General features: G+C 42.7%; 1 protein-coding gene across 4 annotated transcripts in view; it reads right to left on the reverse strand.

The window, feature by feature from the left end:
- The window catches only part of HDAC9 (histone deacetylase 9), a 668,907-nt gene extending 667,000 nt beyond the window's left edge, over positions 1 to 1,907 (reverse strand). Inside the window, exon 1 of one of the 4 annotated variants that reach the window (XM_043509212.1) lies at positions 1,607 to 1,907. The gene's annotated coding sequence lies outside the window, so the exon portion shown is untranslated. The remainder of the gene's footprint in view (positions 1 to 1,606) is intronic. The other 3 variants (XM_043509214.1, XM_043509210.1, XM_043509211.1) reach the window with 3 other exon arrangements.
- Between the last annotated feature and the right edge of the window lie 21,188 nt (positions 1,908 to 23,095).

Here is a 23,095-nt window from a genome sequence, read left to right on the forward strand (position 1 = left end):
AAGCCCTTGTACTTCACAAATGTATTAAAACTGCTTTAAGTGCATGTCCCAAAACTATTCTTACTTCTATCATTTCATTAAACTACAAGTGTCATAAAGTAGACAGGCAAAAATATATATGAATTTCTTGATTTACATTATAATTTTTATCTGTGCTTATTCTGTGTTTGACAAAGAATCATAAGAGCTATTGCATTAGAAAAGAACACTAAGACCTTTTCAAATGTCAAAAGGTTCCCAAAACACACCTCATTAAGCCTATTTTAGGCTTGTTTTAAATATTCCTTCCATAAATTCATTTCATTCTTGTATATTTTAGTAACACCTTTAAGTTTTGAACCCGCTACATGGCTCTTAAAACTACAAACTCCATCATGATGAATATAAATCTTTCAAGGATGGATACATTTTGTGCAGTATTCAGTCATAAATCCTATTTTTCTAAAGTAACTTGAAGTATAAATTATCAAATATTACCATCATCATCATCTATTTTAGATTGTACAATAATGTACAGGAAATTTAGGCACATTTACACTGTTTTTGCAAAATATCAAAACAATTTTACCTTATCCTAAAGAGCCAAAACTAGTCAGTCATTCTAGGCTTATCTCAGTTTCTTACAAGCTTTTGGGAGTTGACGTCACTCAACCACTTAGTCATAAAATATAAAAACTCACATCTTCCTGAAATTTGGGGTACAAGAGTCTCATATGAGGATTCAAATTAGCATCAGGAAATGCATCTTTAGTTTTCCTATCACAGCATCCTCCAAATTCTTCTAAAATAGCTACATCTGGCCCATTCCTATTATTTAGCCAAATGTCTTATTACACCAGAAAGTGCACCTTAAAACAAAATCCCTACAGGTTACAATGACTGGGAAAAAAAAACACTTAATACTGTGGATACAGACAGGAGCTCTTCCACCTGTGCAGTGGGTAGCAAAACATCTCCCACTGCGACACCCCAGTGTAGGTTTTAATTACCCAGTTAACCTTAACGAGCGTATGCTTTCCTATTCACCTTCCACCAGCCTAGAAATTATTTTTGTCAGCTCCTGAACTTTTATGAAAACCCGGCTGTTTTATTAACATTGTCGCTGGCTAGGGCACTGCAGAGCACAGTGACAGCCGCTGCTGGAGACGAAGGGAGGCAGCCAGGAAGATTTCCCTCCCAGTACAAGTTATATTATTAAAAACAAACTTCTCACTCTGTATCTGCTCTCCAAAGAAATAAAAATGTGTTGGGGAGGAATTGTCTCCAGCAGCAGATCCTCACTCACACACGCGCGCGCGCCCCCCTCCCTCCACACCATCAGCGCCACCCTAACATTAAAGAGCCATGCAAACAGCCCCCCGGGCTTGAGCCGACCCAACCAAGAGCTGCAGTTCGGGCAGCCCAGGGAAGCGGCCCGGACAATCCAGCTGGCGTGGGAGAGCCCAGGTAACCGCCTGCCCGGGCACGGACGGAGAAGGGGGCCCCAGGGAAGAGCGAGCCCTTGGCTCGCAAGACCGGTGGATCAGAGGCTTTTGCAACCTGGCTAACAGGAGCCCCCCCGCACTGAGCCCCCCCCCCGCCGCTCCCTGGCGTTGACGCCACTCACCTTCCCTGCCGCTGCCTCTTACCGCTCCGGTGCCGGGCGGCAACTTCCAGCCCTTCCCCAAACTGCCATCTTCCGAGGGGGCGGGAGGGTTGCCGCGGCTGCTGGAGGCTAGCTGGCCATGGCCCGGGCGGCGCGCAGGCAGCAGCCGGGGCTGGCTCTGAGGGGCGGCAGCGCGCGGCGAGGGAGGGAGGCAGCCGCGGCTGCAACCAGCGAGGGGCTGAGCGACGCGAGCACAGCCCGTGGCGGCACAGGGAGGATTTGCTAAAAATAGCCCCTCGCTACCAGGAGGAGGAGAGGCCGGAGGCTGAGCCGAGCCAACCCGCCCCGCCGCGGGGGCGAGCGCACGGGAGGGGGGAGAGGTCGGGGTGATGTTCCAAGAGCGGGGGGAGGGAAGAGGCGCCCCCGGGAGCTGGGGGGGAAGGGCGGCTGCCCGGCGCCTGGCTTCCTTGCCACGGGAGCTGGGTCCCCGGGGCGTGCAGCGCTGGCTAAAGCCGAGGGGCGGGGCGGGGAGCTTGTTCTGCGGGGGTCCTTGGCTGGAGGCACAGCCTAGTGTAGCAGGCTGCTCCCTAAGCACAGCGCCCCGTCCCTCCCAGAGCGCCTGGGGTGTGGGCCCGCCCGGCCCTGCGCTTTGCAGCGCCCAGGGGACAGCCGGGGGGGGGGGGGCAAGCGGCCGGGCTGAGGGCAGGTGCTCTGGGAGTGGAGCCCCTCCTTTGGGATGTCATCCCATCTTCCTTCCCACTAGACCCTGTAACGGAAAGGGAGGGCGCTGACTCAAGTGCCCCGAAGTTCTCAGTGACCTCCCCCGGGAGCCTGATTTACCTTGGCTTTTTTGTGGTGGTGGTTTTTTAAACCCGACCCTCTCTTTGGTGAAGTCGGACGCTCCGTTACCCGCTGCGCTTTCTCTTCGTGCATGTCTTGGGGGTGGTACCCACAGGGAGAGCGCTAATGGAAAGCGGGCACCAGCAGCCTCCCCGCTTTCCCCTACTGCCTTATGTCGACCTGCACTTTGCAGGGTTTCATGGGACGGTTTGCAACGCTGCAGCTGGCCCACATTAGCACTTTCACCAGTGCCGCAACCGGTGAGCTGCGACAGTGGGGAGGGTTTAGGGGTAGAGCCTAATGAAGACACCAGTCGCCAAAGGAGAAGTCACCTCCTGGGTGGCATCTTCCACTGGTTCTAGCCATCTCTGACTTTCTAGTTCTGGAAGAAGCACCCATTTTAGCCAGCTACTTTGCCTTCCACTACAGAGTAGATAACTTCACTCCCCTGGGCCTTTATGCCTGCAGACCTTTTCACCTCCCAATTTTGCCTCCTTTTCTCAGGCTCAACCTTATTCTTTCTGCCAAACTGGTATGTTTGGAACAGTCTTACTATTTTCATCCACAAGATGCCCCTCTTCCTCAAACCCTTTTCTTAAGTATCTCCTCTTCTAATAATTAATAATCCCAACAGCCTCCCTCTCCTAACCTATTGTCCTATATATTGTTTTATATGCACTAGGAGCTCTTCAGGGGAGGGAATGTGTTTTATTTATGTTTATATCTTAGCCTCTCTTTTGCTTAGAAAAAAAGCAAGCTTCTACTTTTTATTTCTTCCCTTGCAGACTGAGGATAGCCTCAAAGCAGTTTGGTCCTCAAAAATTTGAACAATCCAAAAGCTCCTCAAATTTTTCACTGGCCTCAACCCGGATACAGGCTTTGGAATTTTAATTTGGATTTATATTTGTTTGGTTTATTTCACTGAGGAATTCTCAAGTTCCTGGGAAAAACATTTTATCTACATATTCATGTTGATGATTAGAAGAGAAGTTTCATCTATTTTGGTTGTTTCTATTTGATTCTTACTTGTTTTCTTGTAGCTCGTTTTCAGTTTTTTTTCTTTATGTGACAAAAACATTAAAATTGCTATACCTTATTCTTGTTTTTGTCTCTGACTCTGCCTGAGAATTGGTTCAGGTAACCCCTAGTTGTAGAGAAGGGGAATTGGAGCTTTTGGCATGAATGTCCATCACATACACACAACCCTCCGGTGGAGCTCCCCTCTCTGAACACTCAGCAGGCTGGGGCCAAACTCAGCTGGGTTCTGTATGCTCTTTTAGCTTCCTGAGCAGGGGCCACTGTCTCTCACTCTGAGTCCCTAGACAGACTCTCAGGGTACAGATCCTCTTCTAGCAACCCCTTCTGAGAGCTGAGATCCCCACAGTCAGGGTGAAAGAGGTGCTGGAGCTCCAGCAATTAGGTGCTAGGGCTCAAGCAATTTTTTTACATTAATTGATGCAGCACGCCCATATGTGCTGGGGCTATGAACTGCCAAGCATAGAGGGGCTGGGGCTCAGTCCTGGCAAGCCCTGGCACAAATTAAGCACTAGTCCATCTGCCCAGATCCTATGTCAAGAGCTGGCTTGTAAAAGGTGCCATTCCAGCACACCCCTTCATAGAGGGCCATAGCAATACAGCAGCTCTCTGCCTCAGCTTCCCCACATGGTCCTCAGCCCACTTTCACTGTAGATGTGACTTAGCCCTGAAGTCAAATTGCTTCAGGAAGTTCAACCTCATCTGGGGTAACTGAGGCTACGTCTACACTGCACACCTTGCAGCAGCACAGCTGTGCCACTGCAGCAGTGCCACTGTAAGATATGCAGTGTAGCCTCTCTTTGTTAGCAGCAGAGAGCTCTCCTGCCAACAAATTAAAACCACCCCCAACAAGGGGCAATAGCTTTGTTGGCGGGAGAGCATCTCCCACTGACAAAGAGCTGTCCATCCAGTGCTTTTCATCAGTAAAACTTTTGTCAGTCAAGGGAGTATTTTTTCCACACCCTGACTGACAAAAGTTTTACCGACGAAAGTGCAGTATAGACATAGCCTGAGTCTTTTATTCAAAATTCAGCATGAATTTTCATGAATTCACATGAACAGATAGTGATAGTGTTCCCCCTAGCATTTCATCTATTTGCTTCCCATCAGTTATGACGTCTCCGTTAAGAGATCTGAGAGGAGCAGTCTCCTTGACTGAAGGACCTGTTGCTTTCTTGATTTCATTTTACATACTTCTTACATAGCTCCAATCTCAAAGGATGTTTGTATCTTCTCGCACAGATGGAGACTATGACTCAGCATATTCTTTTACTTTTCATTGCAATGTGCTCTTGCCCGTGCTGAGGTTAGCAAATGCCTCAGGAGAGGGGTTCATGTTGTGGTGGAGATATGCAGTGTGTTTTGCTTCAGCTACTGGAAGCATATATTCAGAGTATGCTGCAAACCAGTCTGTATCTTCTACAGTCTTTTTACTAAAAGCTAAGGTTGCAGCTGTATGGATATTCATTCTGAGTGTGTTCCATGCTGCACTGGAATTCAGGGGAGGTACAGTCGATGACATAACTTCCCTGAGGTTCATAGTGAATTGGAGACATCTGCCTTTATCTTTTGTGTTGTTGATGTTAATGTGTGAGTGACAGCTTTGTTTGACATTATGGGATTTCTGGGTTTTGCGGGAGATTTCTGATTTTAGTTTTTAGCATACAAGTGTGTGTGTCACAGTCTGCACTGTGAAAACTAAGAGTATGGAGAAGATCCTGTATTTTCTGTGGGTGGCAATTAAATCTAGTTGGTGCCAGTGTCCAGATCTGCGCTGTCTCCATGAGACCTTCCAGCGGTGACCGCCTTGGAAATAGGTATTGGTAATGCACAGTCCTTGCGGAGTGCAGCATTCCAGTAGCCTTTGCCTATTGTTGTTCATTTTTCCACCTCCATGGTGGCCACATGTCATAATCTGAGCCAACTCTAGCATTGAAAGCTCCCAGTAGATATAGTTGCTCACTCGATGGTAGCTTATTGATAATGCTGTCAAGTTGCTAATAGAACAAGTCCTTCTCTTCAGAGACGAAGGAAAGTGGCGGGACATATGCACTGACGATATTGGAAAAGCCATCTGTAGTAAATATTTTTAGTGACATGATATGTTCTGATGTTGCAACAGAACATTAGAACATGAGTCCTAATGAGTGTTTTGAATGCAATATGCACTCTGTGTTTACAGTGGTCTTTCTCCATGCCAGAAAAAAGTACAATGCATCTTGTGTATAGAGCCTGTGTCAGCTAGTCAGGTTTCAGAGAGTGGCTACATAAATGTCTAACTTCTCTATCTCTCTATCAATGTTGACAGACTTTCTAGAGTTATTGACCTCCTCTAGATAATTTGACATACCAGTGAACATTGTATTCATATTCCAACAAGCAACTTTGAAGAGGGAGACCAATATATACAAACCTTTGGCATGTATGCCCAGGCAGAAAAAATAAGGAGCCAGATGCTTGCCTTAGGATCAAAGCCTTCCCTTTTGTGGTACCGATTTACCCCAAAAGCTTGGAGACTAAGACATTTGGAAGTCTGCATGGCTGCAGGAGATGCTGGAGGACAGAGCTGAGTTGCAGTGCCAAATACCTGACATTTTCTCTGCAGTGGATTTGATTCAGGATTTTCTCCCCTAGCCTTTGTTCAGCCAAGAACTACCTGCTGTAAGGCACCAGCACCAGATGGCGTCATTCCTTTTTGGATATTGTTTTTCATTCCAATGGGTATTTGGTAGGGGATTCATGGTTTAGTTGCCAAGTGCCTGATCCATAGCACGTCGTACTGGGTTACGAGGTACCAGTAGCAGGCTTACATGCCTGACCTTATTTGAAAATAAACACAACAGACAAGCAATTAAGGGGGAAGGTATATAATAGAGTGAACAAATGCAAATGTCGTGATAGTTTCACAGTTTCTGTTGTTGCTTTCTTTCAGTGTTCTTGTGTTGTTTTGTTTGTGTTTATTTATTTATTGGGGTAAGGGGGCTGGGAGGGGTATTAGCTAAACAGTGAGACTAAGAGGTAGGAACAAGGAAGATAGGGAAAAAGAAAAAAATGATAGAAGGGAGCATGGAGATAGCATGGAGTGATGCTAAAAAGCCTATGCAGCAGGGGATAGGAGGGAGTTGGACCCATCAGCTAATCGGCAGGGGAGAGAATGGCCAGAGTAACTCCTGTAAAAAGCAGTCAGGCACTGCTGACATAATCAGTGTCTACAGGTCCCTGCGTGACTCCTTCGCTCTACTCCTGCTGGCTCAGTTTCAAGGAGGCCTCTTCCAGAATTTTTTCGTCCATGAGATCACATGGCTGGGAGGAGAAGTGGGTCCATATGGGGCATGGTGTCCCTGGAGAGGGATTCTCCCCGGCATAATTCAGTGTCTTAGAGTGAGGGGTATCCCCAGCTTGGTCTTGGCTCCCCCTGCCAAGTTGGAGCTGTTAACTGCTGCAGTTGTTTGTCATTGCTCCTGCTGGCTCAGGCACAACTTCCATTGGCTTGGTAGCAGTGCCTGGTTAAGGACTGCAGGATGCTTCTCAGGAATAGAGCCGGCTGGAAATTTGCTGACAAAAATGATTTGTAAAAACAAACTTGTCACTGAAAAATATTGCTTTTGACAAACCTTTCATGCGAAGATTTATCAGATCTAAGAGAGACTTTCATGTGAGCAAGAGACCCAATCCTATGTTAAGGGCATTCACCTGGGCTATGGGAGACCCAGGATCAAGTCCCTGATTTGCCTAGTTAGGTGCAGGGACTGTAACTTGGGCCTCCTTCATGTCAGCTGAGTGACCTGACCACTAGGCTATGGAGTCAGTTTTGTTGTATCCCAGTGGTATTTAATTACTTATTCAAGTGGAACAGCTCCAACATAAGAGATTGAGTCTTTAGGCTGGTGGATGGGGCACTCAGATGGCAAATGTGAGACCCAAGTTCAAGTTGCTGTTCTGAATCAGGGTCTCCTACAACCCAGGTGAGTGCCCTACCCACTGAGCTATTGGCTATTCCTGGGTCTCTCTTTCCCTCATTTTCAAAAAGTCTTGCTTTCCTTCTGATGTAGAGCCACACATTTTGAAACCTCAAAAAAATTGTGAAATTCTTGTTTTCCAGCCAGCCCTATTAAGTAGCATTAGAGTTCTGAGCTTCTTTAAACAGCTCCTCACATATGCTTCAGTTTGTAGAGCAATTTGGTATGAACACTAGTATTTTACAAATTCATATATATTATTATAAGTTAATGTGGATAATGAAAATGAAGTAATTGGAATAAAATATTGTCATGTGATTGGGTTCTGTTTAAAAAATAAGGATTTCAGCTCCCTTTTGGAACTCACCTACCATCAACAACATAATATTATTTACTGAAAATATTCAGTTCCATTTACATTTTATCTTGAAAAGAAAAATGTTTGTGTGACAGCGAGTGAGAGAAAGAACAAGCCATCATCCCTGTTTTTTGTGATTACTGCCCACAAATCTTATCACTTTTTACTTTTCAGAAATATTCTCATAAAAATATGAGTACTAATAGTACAGTATGCATATGTTGTTAGAGAATAAATAGTGCAACTCAATCTTTGTAGTCTCACAAGCTTGCTAAGGGCCCAATCCAACGACTTCAGTAAGACTTGAGAATTCTGAACCACTCACAGGAAGCACTCAACACATGAAGGACTGGGCAATATATTAACGGCCTAATCAAAGGATGTACTAAGCACCATCATCTCTCACTGAATCTAGTGGGAGTTATGGACCTCAGCACCTTGCATCATCAAACTCTCAGTTTTCAAATGTGTGTTGAAAAAGAGTTCCTTTTTATGTTGCATTGTGCCACCATTCTAGTGAAGGTACAAAACACCACTTTCAGATTGTTCATAAAGTGGCCACAAGGTGTTTCCTTCCTTTAACTCCTTACCAGATTCATTTTTATTACATGAAGTTTTAAAGAGGAAATTCATCAGACAAGAAAAACAAGAACACCTTTTTAGTCTGTACAAGAAACAGGCCTACCCTTAAGTAGTTCCTGAGTTCCAAAAGCTAATACCAATAAATGCTAAAATGTACATTGCCATCAAACAGGGGTACTATGTTTAATAGCACCAATAGTTTAACGTGCAATGCATCACAAACTCAAAGCTACAGTAAAAAGAAGGCTACGGACAATTCTTAGAGACCCAACATAAAAAAAATGTTGAAGATGTCTGACAAAAGCAGGCACAAACACCTGAGAGGAGGACAAAAAACTAAAGACTCTCAAAGAAAGATCAAGATCAAAATTAACAAAGGATGTCCTTTACTTTGACAGAAATCTCATTGATATTTGAACTATTTAAATATTGCATAACTTTGTGTGGTTCACTGGATAGTTTTGTGCTTTTTGTCACAATTAGTATCTCTCTGACATAAGAGTTCAGTTTTCAGTTCAGTGAATATTCCTGGACAACAACCTCTGATTCAGCTTTTATCAGCCTTCTGTATATAGTATCTTCTACACTAAACTGAATAATGGTGTAGAGGTCACACGTCCTCATTGTACTGCATGAGTGCCCACTTTCTGAAAGATTTCACAAAATGTAATAGGCACTTTAGATTAAAATATATATGCCCATTGAATACCACCTATTCAGCTGGAGTAAAACATTCAGTGTGTGTATGTGTGTGAGAGAAAGAGGCAGATTCAGAATTATGTCTTTGTTCATGCTAACTCTTGAGTAACACTGTATTATGCATTGAAGGTTATAAAATAAAATGTTATAATACTGTTTCATATACCTATCCTGTATGCCGCTGATAGCTGCTTTGTGTGCGCGTGTGCATGTGTGTGAGATTTTACCTCAACAATTATTAAAATTCCTAGAAGAGGAGGTTTAGGGTTAAATGGAAATTCACCTTGTGAGTAATCTTTGATGTCTAAGAGATTTTAAACTTTTTCCAGTGCACTGAATTAAAGTACTAGAATTATAGGAGAATATGAGAGAATAGAGAATCCATTCTCTCTCTATCCCTGTCTTTTTCTTGTCAGGCAGCTGAACTATGAGCCCAATCTCGATGTCCTTTGTTCAGGAAATAATTCTGTTGAGGGGGTGTCTGAGTACAAATGTAAGGTCTTCAGAAGGGAGTTCATTAAGGAAAAATAAATACCAGTAAATAAGCAAATGCGTTGTTAAACTCACATTTTCCCTGTACATAGTCTGTTCAGATGAAACAAGTGTATATTACTCTATTCATAAGAAATACAAACAAGAGATTAAAAACTGGAAAGCTGACTTCAAATAAATCTCAGATGGATTCACTGGTGAGCTTTTAGAGAAAATATAGGTTTATTGATTTTGATGTTTCTTTTTGTTTACATTTATAAAAGCCTCTTTAGACATCCATCTATGCATTGAGTGTCCATCCCATATGTTAAAAATGTATATACAAAAATATATACACAAATAATAACACAACCTAAAAGTGTGCCTATCCCATCCTGACAGATAAATATTCACCAGCACATATATAAAATAAAATAAAAGTTCTCTGGTCCTTAACTCACTCTCCCACCCCAATAAACAAGTCTTGGCACCTAGAATCCAATTGTGTTTTTGATGAAAGATCAGTTGCCCATTCTACTAACATGGCACATTTTACCCCTATTGCTAAAACCCTATTAAAGACTTTCTTAATAGTTTTAATGCTGATCTCACTTTCACAACATGATTGTAAGATACAGTCAAAAATACTTGCGAGCAGACTACAAAAAGATATAGGCACTATAACCCCTCAAGAGTAAACAGGATTAATAATGAAAATATTTGAAGCTGACTGCATTAGAACCCCATTGGTTAGAAAGGAACTGTTCTCATGCATTGCTTTACCTCTCAATGACTAAAGCATTTGATAGTGTTGAACTGAATCATCTTTTTAATACAGTATAGAAATATGCACATTTAATACAATACTAGAAAAAATGGATTTTTATGCCAATTTTATTGTGTGTGTCCAAACACTATACAATAACCAACAGGAATACAAACCCATTTCAGCTATTTGAAATTCTTTGAAGTTAACTAGAGGCAAAAGGTAACGCCTCTTCTTTCCTCCAATATTGTTATTGTGACCCTTGAATTTTTGGAAACAACCATATGATGTAACCTTCAAATTCAAGCTGTGAGTGGTCAGCATGATGGTGGGAGAATACTCCAATTACATTTGCCCTAAAACTTTTGTGACTTTTTTTTTAAAAAACCAACACTACTGAAAACCATTTTGTGTCCAAGTTTTGTGCCAAAGAGACCACATAAAAAATTAACGGAAGAGGGCTTGGAATTATAAATTACCTTTAACAATGTCCTATGGAAAGATATTAATAAGAACATATATAAAGCCTTCACTAATATAGGGGCAGGGGCCATCTGATTCAAAATCCTAATGTAACAGTATAAGTCAATTTTCCTTTTAGGAGACACTGAAGGTAAAAATAATCGACTCAGACAACCAGTGGAGATGTAGTATTAGGCCTGGGTGCTTATGCCAACACTTTAAAATATAGGCAGATAGAATTAGGCAGTAAATCTACATTACTACATTACTAAATAAACATTGTCTGTCCCAGCTGGTGACTTCATAGTTCCTTTTAACTTCAGTGGGAGCTATGAGTGTTCAGCATTTCTAAAATCAGGCCACTTGTATATAGGTGCCTGTAGAATTAAAGAGTAGAATTAGAGCTCAACTCAGTGAAGAGCAGCTCCTGGTTTCAGAGGGCCCCTGCCTGGATTCTACCTTCTCAAGAGCTGACGTCAGGGAGACAAAGGTTAAGGGAGGGTGGGGTGGTATACGCTCCCCTCCCCAATGGTTAAGGCAGCCTCCAAATGACCTCACATGCCACAGAGGTGATGTCAGAGAGCCTGGAGAAGGGATTTTTTTACATTTCCCCTGCCCAGGGGAGAGCATGGGTTGGCTCCAGATGGCCTCTACCAACAACCCGACCCTGGGGAGTGGGGATAGTGCAGGGAATTATAGCCTCCTTCTCTGCAGCGGGGAGTGGGTGCCTACTTCCAGAACACATACATCTTTCCAATTTAAGAACAGTGAGGTGGTCTTTTGGATTTTGTAGAGTTTGGATACCTCTGCATCTGTATAACTTAATTAAATCTTGTTTATGCTGAATGACCATGTGTGAGCCTAAGAGCCCCTCAATGCCAACTGGCAAAGAGTTTGCTGCTATGTAACAGCAATGCCTATCTGGCCTGAGCAACTCACTACACCTAACAGCTATCATGGTATTTATCTCAAAGAATATTGTATACAGTATCAAACGAATACCTATATCATGTTGGTCATCATGATAATTGTGTGATGTATGTACAGACAACAATTAAATAGTTGTGTGTTTATACTGAATATATGTTTAAACCTAGCAAACTAAGGAGGGTTGATAAGCAAAGGTTTCCCAGACAAAGGAATGTTGACTTGTCTGTCTGCCCAAATCTTAAATGTACATGAAGCAAGGTTAGCCAGAGATAATGGGAATTGCATTTGCATATTGAGTCAACAGGAAAAGCAAATAATTTATTTTTAGGCAGCTAACTTTCCCACTGCATTGTATAGGGATCCTGGGTGCATAAGTCTGGGTTGGGAATTCCACTAGGAGGAAGGGTGCCTGAAAGATAGATACTGCAATGCTCAGCATTGCAACACTTAAGGGCTTGGTCTACACATACAGTGCTGCAGCAGCGCAGCTGCACCACTTTAGTGCTTTAGTGAAGGAGAGCTTCTCCTGTCAGCATAGTTAATCAATGTCTGGGAGAGGCAGTAGCTATGTCCCGTCAACATAACTCTCCTGTCAACATAGTGCTGTCTACACTGGGGATTAGATCAGTATATCTACCTCACTCAGGGCCATGGATTTTTCATACCCCTAAGCAATGCAGTTGTACCAATGTAAGTTTGAAGTGTAGACCTGGTCTAAGTCCCCTTTTGAATCTACCAATAAATGGGGCTGAAACTGAAAACAGATTTTGTCTTTCCTCACAGTCACATCACAAAAATATTTGTTGAACACTGTGGCTTAGAATTAGCCAATAAATACGCCAGTGCCAAATCTATAATTTCTATAACCATTTCTGAAGTCATTAATCTTTTTTGTTTGTTTTAAACAGACACAGAGGAGGTTTCTCAGGAGAGCAAACATTTTGTAATAAATTATTTATAACAAGAACTCATAGATTGAATGGTTAAAAAGGAAACAGAATATCAAGCAGAATTTATTTACACACAGGGTGGTTGAACATTAAATAAACTTCTGAAGTCAATAATAGACAAAGGGAGCATGCTATAAATCAGTTTGATCAGCTGAGCAAATCAGAAGAGATTAGAATGTTGTATATTTTAGCAGATTGTACATATGTGGATTTGTATATTTCTCAAGAGGTTTGTGGTCTTCTTCTCCTTAAATATTCCTTTGTACAAGTGAATTGATTGAAAGAAGGATGACTGAGGGCATATAACCCCATGGTCAGCCTTTGTAAGGAAACTCCAAGGTGCAAGATGTCAGTCCATGTTTCAAAACAGTATTTGAGTAGAGTATAAATGAACTGTCTGTTTCTTCCCCAAATGAGGCAATACATGCTGATGTCTTGAGAAAAATAGAAACAGTACATTTGTTTTCACATTTGTGAAGTGGTAAGCACTTAATTGTATGCATGTAATTAGGGCTAAGTGAATGGTCTGTAACCAAAACAAAATGAAAAAAATCCCCCCAAAATCCCTCCCTTCAAAATTCAAGGGCTTTAGTTGTCTGAGCCAAGATAGAACTTCAACATATTTCTAAATGTTTTATGATCTTTAGGAATGAGCATGAGTGCATCCCTTTTGTAATTATATAACACTATCACTTCTATAATGGTAGAAAGTACAAAACTTCAATGCTACAAAAAGCATAGTATAACTGCCCACAATGTTCCAGTTTTGGGGCTCAATTCTCCAATGCACAGAGCACTTTAGCCTTGATCCAGCAAAGGACTTAGGCACCCACTTAATTTTAAGCACTTAAGTTGTCCCATTGACATCAATGCAACCTGGCCCTCAAACTATTATCCTACTCTTCAGGATGTAACCAACTACTTTTAACTATTTAGCTATTTTTAAAATGTCTGATATAAATACTTCAGCTAAATAGTAGGACCACATTGTGAGACCTTGATGCTATATATCATCGATGACCTCCCTATTTCCCAATCTCTGGTAAATGGTTGAATTACACTTAACTATCTATTTCACTGGGTTATTGTGGAACAAAATTCATTTGTACTAGACTGCGGCCAATCATACATGAATTGTGCAAAGATTGGGAAAAGTATGGTAAGGATACTTCTCCCTGCCCATCCCTGTTCAGGGACCTGTCCAGGAATAATTCAGGTGTTTGGGAGTATTGTTAGCACTTTTTATAAGAAGTGGTGACTCTAGCTTTAGAAAAAAGGAGGTGGGGTGATTGCAGGGCTCCACTCACTCTTCCGGCACTGGATAACAGAACTGGACTGGTGCAGGTGGGCAGGCATGTGCTATACTCATTTAAACTGGAGCAGTGATGTTGCTCCAGTATTTGCTCCCCAAGAGTCCCAATGACAATTCTAGCTAACTCAGACAAAATACTTTCTGGGGTTCCACAACAATGTGATCCCCTCGTCACGGTTACAGGGAGACATGCACTTTAGACCCCTTTTAGTCCTTCTTGAGTGCAGTCCTTTGGAGTTATATTTTGCAACCTTGCTGGGTGGAACCACCTGGTCAGATTACTTTTATATGGGATCTCTAGGCTGCAGTTTCTTGTTTCCCAGTCATGTTAACCTGAAAGGCCCAAATATGTTTGGCACGTGTAAGCCCTTTTCCTCCAGGAGCACGCCACAGCCGCTAATTAAAGTGACACAACTTCTTCAAAACACAATATTATTTATTCATCCAGAGGTACATAGCAAGCAGAGCAAAGGGTAAAAACAATCTTTACGATTTTAGCATGCCTTTTGACCAGGCCTGGGAACAGTAAACCTTCCCAGCCTGGTTGGAGACAGGCAGGAACATTCTCCAATTAATAGTTCCCCCCATTATTCCCTTAGGGAGTCTTCTCTGTGTCTTTGTTTAATTTCCTGTTTGCTTCCTCACCTTCTTCAAATGCCCCCAACAGCCTCCTTTGATTTAACTCTAAGTAGCCAGGCAGGATAATATCAAACAGTTAAACTGAAGAACGTATCATACTCATAAACAGTACCACAGATATATCCCTCCTGCTCCACACTCCTCTTCACATCCTTCTCCCCGCCATCCATTGACTTTTTAGTATAGGCAATGGTTCAAAATCCATCATCTGGTCTGTAATCTTCTCAAACAGTTTGATATTGTCAGATGAAAAATGCTATATGATGCACATGGTTATTATTAATTAATTAATTATTATTATGTATAGTTACAGATCTGACATGATATATGGGGGTTAATCTATTATTCCAGCATCTTTGTACATCACGAAGCTTCCTCCTTCTCTTTTTGCTGTTTCACTCACTGTTATTTGCTTTCCTGTTGTCTACCCATCCATGCATAATATGACATATTTTCAACTGTAATCTCAGTATGAAAACACTCAGAGCTTTAAAACTTTCATACATCTCCAGAGCACTGTAGGTTACTTTTACTTCAGACTATACTCAGATGACTGTCATGAAGAACATTAGAGTGAAATATCAAATGCTGTAAGTATCAGGAGTTGCACATGGTAGATGCAAAATTCAATGCACAAAGTAACTCCCTCTTAATAAACAAGCAACGCATTGTAAGGAAAATTTCCCTGCATATGAAATTTAACTGCCAACCATCCACATCCTACACATAACTGTCAAAAAGGATGTCTAAATCTGTCCTTGTTTATAATACATGTTGTGACAAGATTTGACAGTTCTGAAAGAGCTATAATTGCTACCTAAACATCCAGCATTTTGTCAACTGCGATCATAGTTAGGGAAAGCATTTATTTCACTTAAACACACACACACACACACACACCAATTTTTTTTCCTTCCTGGAAGATGAAAACATTTTTTTCTTCTCATTAGTGGTTGCAGGTTTTTTATTTCTTTGCACTACTTTTCCAGTGAAGGAAGTTGGAACTTTTAAAAGAGGAATCCAAAATGAGCAAAATGTAATATCAATTAAAACAATTTAAGAGGTACTTCTACAAAGATACTGGTACTTCTGACAGTTAATTGGTGTTTTTTGACCTGAGGAGCTGATTTAGGCTGGTACTATGCCGTCTATCACAGGAGCAAGGGTGAGAATGGGGAAATAATGTATCAGCGTTTGACATTTTGATACACTTGACCGACAGTTATGTAGCAAACCCATGCGGGTTTGGGGCAAGGTTTGGTGTTTTTCCCCCCACTTACCAGTAGATTATAATACTGTTGTATAAGTTTTACTCAAATGTGTAGAGTTATTCTACATGTACATTCATTGCTACAGGGTTGAAAGTTGTCATTGCAGGAGGCACGATGTTCCTGCTAAAGGAACTGTGATGTTCCTCTCATGCAGTAATTTTTTGCATAGATGAAACTTCTATTAATCTAAAGCTGATAAACTTTTATTCCATCCAAAGTATTATAGTAGAGCACCAGCTCTGCTATTGTGAAAATTAAGTCTGTTTAAAGGACAATTTTTCTAAGTGCTCTAAATATGCATGCTTACTTGGATTGTCTTGACATTTGATTTTCCTCATTAGTAGTGTTAGAGGTGCAAATCTGGGTTCATTTGAGCAATGGGTTCCTGAGATAACGCCTTACAAAAAGCAGAATTTTACAAAATCAACAAATCCTTAATTTTTTAATTGCACACTCCTGGGATTCAAACTCTGGCTTTGATTGTCCCCACAACTGATCTCAGACAGTTGACTTTTACCTCATGTAGTGCATGGCACCCACTGCCCCTTTCGGGAAGCAATATTGAAAGTGTTATTAAAGGAAGTGAGTCATTCTCAAAAATGTTATCTGCCAAACACTCATGCACCAAAGAGATCGAAATGTACATGTGTAGCAAGACCAGGTAAGAAGGTTTTTAAGCAGCTCATCAGCATAGTAACAGGATGACTCAATGGGGCATGTTATTGAATCTGAGCTACATCCATGATGCACAGTAAATCTGAACCTTACCCTCAGCAGAAATCTGTAGACATGTTGCTATTATCTGCCTCTGTTACATTGTTGGGTTTTGTTTGTTTGTTTTCTTTTTTTGAAATGTGCCCTGATAATTTAAACAACAAATTTAGAGAGTGCTGTTTTCTGAAAAATAATGAATTACACATGCACTGGGCAGATATATGAGAATGATGCTGGACATGTTGATACTTTTCCACCTGGAGTCAGCATTATCTATAGGACGGATGAAAGACAGGTTAATGTAATCATGTTTCCTGAGCAATGGGATTGAGTGAGTTTATGGTCAAGGGGTTCCTAATATACAGTCCTCTGAGGTACTCAGAACACTTTTAGATTTTTATAACTTTTTTGGTGCAGATCTGGGGAATATAGGGGACCAGAGCAGTGAGGAGGAAATGAGTGTGTGTGAGAGAGAAGTGCTGTGGGTGTGAGAGTTGGAATAGTACAGGGAGGAAAGATTTAGCGGCCAAGGAGAGGCAGGGCCTAGGGCAGTGGTGGGCAACCTGTGGCCCAAGGCCATACGTGGCCTGTCAGGGGAATCCGCTGGCGGGCCGCAATACAGTTTGTTTACATTGACCATCTGCAGGCACGGCTGCTCGCAGCTCTCAGTGGCCACGGTTCACCATTCCAGCCCAATGGGAGCTGTGGGAAGTGACAGCCAGCATGTCCCTGCAGCCCACCAGCGGATTACTCTGATGGCCTGTGTGTTGCCCATGGACTGCAGGTTGCCCGCCACTGGCCTAGTGGGAGAGGGGTTTGGGGCTGTGGCAAGTTGGATAAAAGGGGATGGATGGTAGGGGAGTGGAGAGCAATTGTGGGGAGGTCAAGGGGAGAGGATGGGGGAGTACGAAGGACACGGAGAAGGGACATGAGGGTGAGTGGCAGGGGAAGTAGGAGCAGGGGATTAGGGGTAGGGACTTGTGAGCCCAATATTCTCTCATCTTGTGTGAGTGCTGGGATCTAGGAGGGCCCTGCCAGTTGAGGGCAGGGGGGGGGGCTGAGCCCTATTCCCTGCCCTCTGTGTGAACCAAGTTTGGGGGGCTTCCCCTATGTAGGGTCTGAGCCCCTCTCTCAGTGCCCCATGTATGTTCTGGGTTCTGGGGGGGGGGGGCTGCCCCTCTTCATTAGAAGATTAATGTGGCTCAAAGCAATTAAAAGCAAGGTTATATGCAGCAATACCAAATATTCTTGTGGACAAGAAGGGAGAGAAATGGATCGAACTTATAAGGTTTAAAATACACCTTGTGTTAAATATGAACTGTACTTATCCATGAGGCTATTTTTCCAATGAAATGCAATGTTTCACCTTACATAAATCAACCGCAGAGGTGAAGTTCAAAACAAATTTAGTGCCAACATTTTGTAAAGTTATCTTTTTATAGTCACAAAATTTAGCTCCCCTGTATTTAAGAATAAGCAACCTCAGCTGCATTCTCTGATGTGAAATGGCTAAACAGAAGGTAATCCTGGTTTCAAATAGCAACCCACTCATAACAATGGGGAAAAAATAAACTTTTTAAAAAAGACAAACAATTGGTGAACTACAACACTGATTCTTTTCCTGGTGGCTAAAATTATTTTCTTATGTCCGGATAGGGGGTTTTGTGGCCTTTGTGATGGCCTCACTTGGTAGCATTTGGAGCATCCACTGTTCTGATGCTACATGATGTCAGGGTTCAGTTCAGCTATTAGTTTAATTTGGATCATTTCTCTTTCCTTCCTCTTCCAAGAGAAGATGGTATATGGTGGGAAGTTTTGGGGGGATGGGAGGCTAGGATATGGTGGTTTCATAAGGGAGGAGAGAAGGGGATATGGGTTATATTTAGGCAAGGAGGTTGCAAAGACTGATCTGGAGATCTCTCAGAGAGGAAGTCCATTAGGGGGTCTATTGAAAAGAAAGTTATAGAGAGAGGGGAGATGGGATCTGACGGGTCTTTATAGGAGAATAGGGTACTGAAGGATGTGAGGGAGGGGAAAATGGAATCTAGGTGGATCTCAAGGGTGGAGAAGATATGATCTGGAGTGTACCTTGCAGGTAGGAGAACAGGAAAGGAAGTAGACTATGGTCTCATTTATGGGGAATATTAAGGGTTGGGCAAAGGCACCATTTCAGATTTATGTGGGGGACAACTTTAACTGTCATTCCAGGGGATGCTTAGGCACCTGAAAACTCTAGGGTTTTTTGTTTGTTTGTTTGTTTGTTTTTTGCAGATAATAACTTAGAAATTAGCTGACAGGAACACTGTGTCTAATTCCTCAGCAAGATCTCTTTTCATAACAGGATAGTAGACACCAGACTTTAAAAATTCTTGAGTGCTCTTGAGAACATCATGTGTAGATGACTGACCCAGTGTACTAGAAACAAAAAAACAAGGCAAGCTTGGAGGATATTTTGTAAGGTTTTATTGCTGTGCTCAGCAGTTGTGACCGTCTGACCTAGAATAGTAATTTCAAGTTCTTTGGCAATGATTTCAACTTCACCACATAGCTCCTTCCATTTGCTTTCAGATGTTCTCATTTCTTTAAGAGCAACAACATTTCTTGCTACTAATTCCATGGCACTTGACAAGTTCAGGTTTTCATTTTGCAATTCTTCTGAAGCACTATTCAAAATCTCAAATATTCTTTACAAAACCAAGAGCCTCAACAGAAAGAAATAGCTCTTTATCCTTGCCATCAAGACATTTGCAGTGCTAAATGATGGTCCATCAGCTTTCTGAACTATAATGGGTTCCAGTGTTTCCACTACAATGCCATATCTTGCATGCAGTTTTCAGAGGAAGTTATACTGGCACGACCAGCGAGTTTCACATAATCTACTTATCTCAAGTACCTTCTGGCCTAGCTCCTGCTGTGCCTTAACAGACAGTTCATGGTGCTTGTAACTATGGCTAAGTCATTAACTAGGAGAGTGTGTGGTCTTGAGGGTAGAGTAGCAGAATGGGGATCGGGCTGAGATACATTTCTAGCTTTAATACTAACATGCCCTGACACCTGGTGGCAAGTCACTTAAGTGACATTGCTTAGGCTTAAATTTTAATGTATATTCTTACTTTGTTACTAGCTCTTGAATACAACAATTGTAGAAAAATCTAGATTACTTTTTATCATTTAGACTGCTTGCTTTTTGCAGTTCACCAAGCTTGGAATAGATCATTTAACTTTTGGAAACATCCTACTAGGCCAAGGCCCCATGAGTTTATACTGCACCTGCCAGGGCTCTAGAAGGTGTTACCCTACTACAAATAATAATAGACTAGAAACTGACTTTAAACAGAAGTGAAACTGACACTTTCAAGTCACTTTCACTTCTGTTTAAAGGCTAGTCACTTTCCAGAAGGCTCTTAAACACAACACTAGAATGACCGAGTTGAAGTTCTCACAGGAGAATATTTAAAACCAAACATCAAGAAAATTCCACATTTTAAAGTTGAGAAAAAAATGGAGTCTTGTTTATTATTTAAAGTTTGTATATATGTTTCTTTAAAGTACCATTCTGTGTTTGGACACTGTGTCTCAGTTCCCACTGTTGTAAAATGGAATAATAATACTTTCCTGCCTGCCATCTGGAATTATAAGGATTAGATTGAGATCTGTTGGGCAGTGTGACAGGGTGGATTAGGTCCAGAGGCCCCCTGCTGGAGGCTTCATGGCCCTGCCTCAAAAAAGAGCAGAGGAGAAGTCCTCCAGGCAGCCTAGAGTGGCTGCAGGGGAGCAGCCAATCAAAGGGCTTGCTGGAGCAGCCAATCAGGGGCCAGAATGATCTTATAAAAAGGGGCAGCAGAGGCAGTGTTGTTAGTTTCTGCCTGGAGCTTTCAGAGTAGCAGCCATGTTAGTCTGTATTCGCAAAAAGAAAAGCAGTACTTGTGGCACCTTAGAGACTAACAAATTTATTAGAGCATAAGCTTTCGTGAGCTACAGCTCACTTCATCGGATGCAAGCTATGCACCTGGATGGCTGGAAGAGCAGCAGGACTGTGGACAGCTCACTGCAGGCAGGACTGAGCCCAGAGAAGGCTACTGAAGATTGGCTAGCTGGAAGAGCAGCAGGACCATGGACAGGTCAATGTGGGTAGGCTAAGCCCAGGGGGCTGAGCCCAGAACCTAGCCAGACTGGGTGAGGGTACTATAATGGGCCCTGCTGGTCTGGCTGAAGACTGAGCCCAGGTGAGGGCTGCTAAAATGACATCAACTGAGGGTACCAAGATGGGCCCCTGTTGAGTGATTAAAGAAGGCACTGCCTCTGGGGAGGAAGCCTTAGAATTATGGCCTCATGAGGACCGTAAGCAAGAACTAGAGACTATATACCCTGCAATGGGGGACAGTGTGTGTGACTCAGCCAGAGGGTTGAGTCACTGAAAACCTGCCAAAAGAACCATTGGCTGGGGCGTGGGCAGGCACTCATGAGAGGCAGGTGGCACTGTGTTGTAAGAACTGGGGGAAAAAACGGGCTCACAATCCCCCAAGAACCCTTGCCTGCAAGAAGTTGGTGCCACCTCACTCAAAACTGAGTGATTGCAGGCACATATCAGCCAGAGAGGGGGTGCTCAGGAGAGGCAAGTGCTGATGCTGTTACAGACAGGAACTGAGCCATCTTAATGATTTATATGGTGCCTTGCACAAGGAGGGACTCCTATTGATTAAGGTCTTTGAGCACTACTATAACATTAGTCAGCTGTTGAGATGCCCGATGGTACGTGACAATAATGATCAGCAAATTGAGTTTTCAAATGATACCTTGCAAAATCGATCATAGTTTTGTAAAAGGGGGTGACCCCCTTCTCTTTGCCCCAGGCCAGTTAAGTTGTTCTGTATCCTCTCAGATGCTGACTGGGGGAGGCAAATGAGGGGGCGGGATGGGTGAGCTAGCACAATGGAGGAAACTGACCATGGGAGCCATAGCTGGAGAACCACGACTCCTGGAGGTCTGGTGGTGCAGCCAGGTAAGAGCTGGGAATGTGTCACAAACAGACTTCCAGTATGAAACCTTTCCCCTTCCCTCCCTAAATGGCATCTCTGGGGTTAGGAGGAAGAAAATGCACAAGTCTGGTCAGGTGGAAAGAATAAGGAAGTGTTAGGCTTAGATCAATGGTGCGGAAGAGAGAGAGCCCCAGACAAGAGGGGATGTGTCTGAAAGAGAGGAATGGGATTATTGGTAATAATCAAAAGACCTATGCTATGTCTACACTGCAGAGATTATACTACTATCAAGAAGCAGGGCCTGCAAAAGAGCTAGTGTCCAAGCAACCTTGTCAGTATAGCTGGCCTGCCACACTGCCAGCTGCCTGACTGGCCAAGGGGTCAGCAGACTGCCTCTTAAGCCAGCAGGAGCTCACTGCCTGTTCTGTGCTCATGCCCACCACTGTAACTGCTCCTGTGTTACCTTGTTCCTGCTGCTCCTATGTTGTACTCAGCCTTGCTTTGGTTCTGCCCCTGCCTTGAATCTATCTTTACCCACTACCCTGGTGGCTCCAGTGCAAGATCTCCACTTTGACCCATGGCTCTGCTTCTAACTACTGCCTCTGGCTGGACCTTCAGTTCTGGTATCCAGTTCCTGCACTCTAGTTTGAGGCATGGCTCTGGCCTCAGACTACTGATTCTGATACGTGGTTCTGGTGCCTGCTCTGACCACTAGGATAGACCAGCCTCATCCTGGTCACCTGATGACCAGCATAGCTACGTTGGCATAGCTATTCAGGCACAACGAGTAGTGTAGATCAGTGGTTCTCAACCGGAGTACATGTAGTACTGCCATCAACTCATCTAGATAGTTGCCTAGTTTTACAACAAGCTATATAAAAAGCAATAGTAAAGTCCGTACAAACTAAAATGTCATACAATGATTTGTTTATACTGCTCTATATACACTGAAACATAAGCACAATATTTATATTCCAATTGATTATATAATTGTATGGTAAAAATTAGAAAATAAGCAATTTTTCAGTAATAGTGTGCTGGGACACTTGTATTTTTATGTCTGATTTTTGTAAGCTAATAATTTAAGTGAGGTGAAATGTGGGGTATGCAAGACCAATCAGACTCCTGAACAGGACAGTAGTTGGGAAAGGATGAGAGCCACTAGTATAGACATATCCTCCACAATGGAAGTGGGGTTTCTCTTGGTGTAGGAACACCATCTCCCCAAGCAAACAGCTACACTGATGGGAGCATTCTTCCACTGACATTGCTGCATCTATGTAAAGGGTTAGGTCAGCAGTGCTATGTTAGTCAGTGTTTTATGTGTATTCCACACCCTTGACTGATGGCCTATACTAAAAAGCTAGGTTGACATAGCTACAAGCCCTAGCTTTTATACAGTGCTTTTTCATCCCTAGATCTCAAAGAATTTTACATCATTATCCCCCTCTTACAGATTGGAAACTGAGGCACAGAAAGGTGAAGTGACTTGCTCAAGGTCAGCCAGAACTACGAATAATCCCAGGACAGGGGTCTTTCCAGT

This window comes from Dermochelys coriacea, chromosome 2 (genome assembly GCF_009764565.3).
Source record: "Dermochelys coriacea isolate rDerCor1 chromosome 2, rDerCor1.pri.v4, whole genome shotgun sequence".
Classification (NCBI taxonomy): Eukaryota; Metazoa; Chordata; order Testudines; family Dermochelyidae; genus Dermochelys; species Dermochelys coriacea.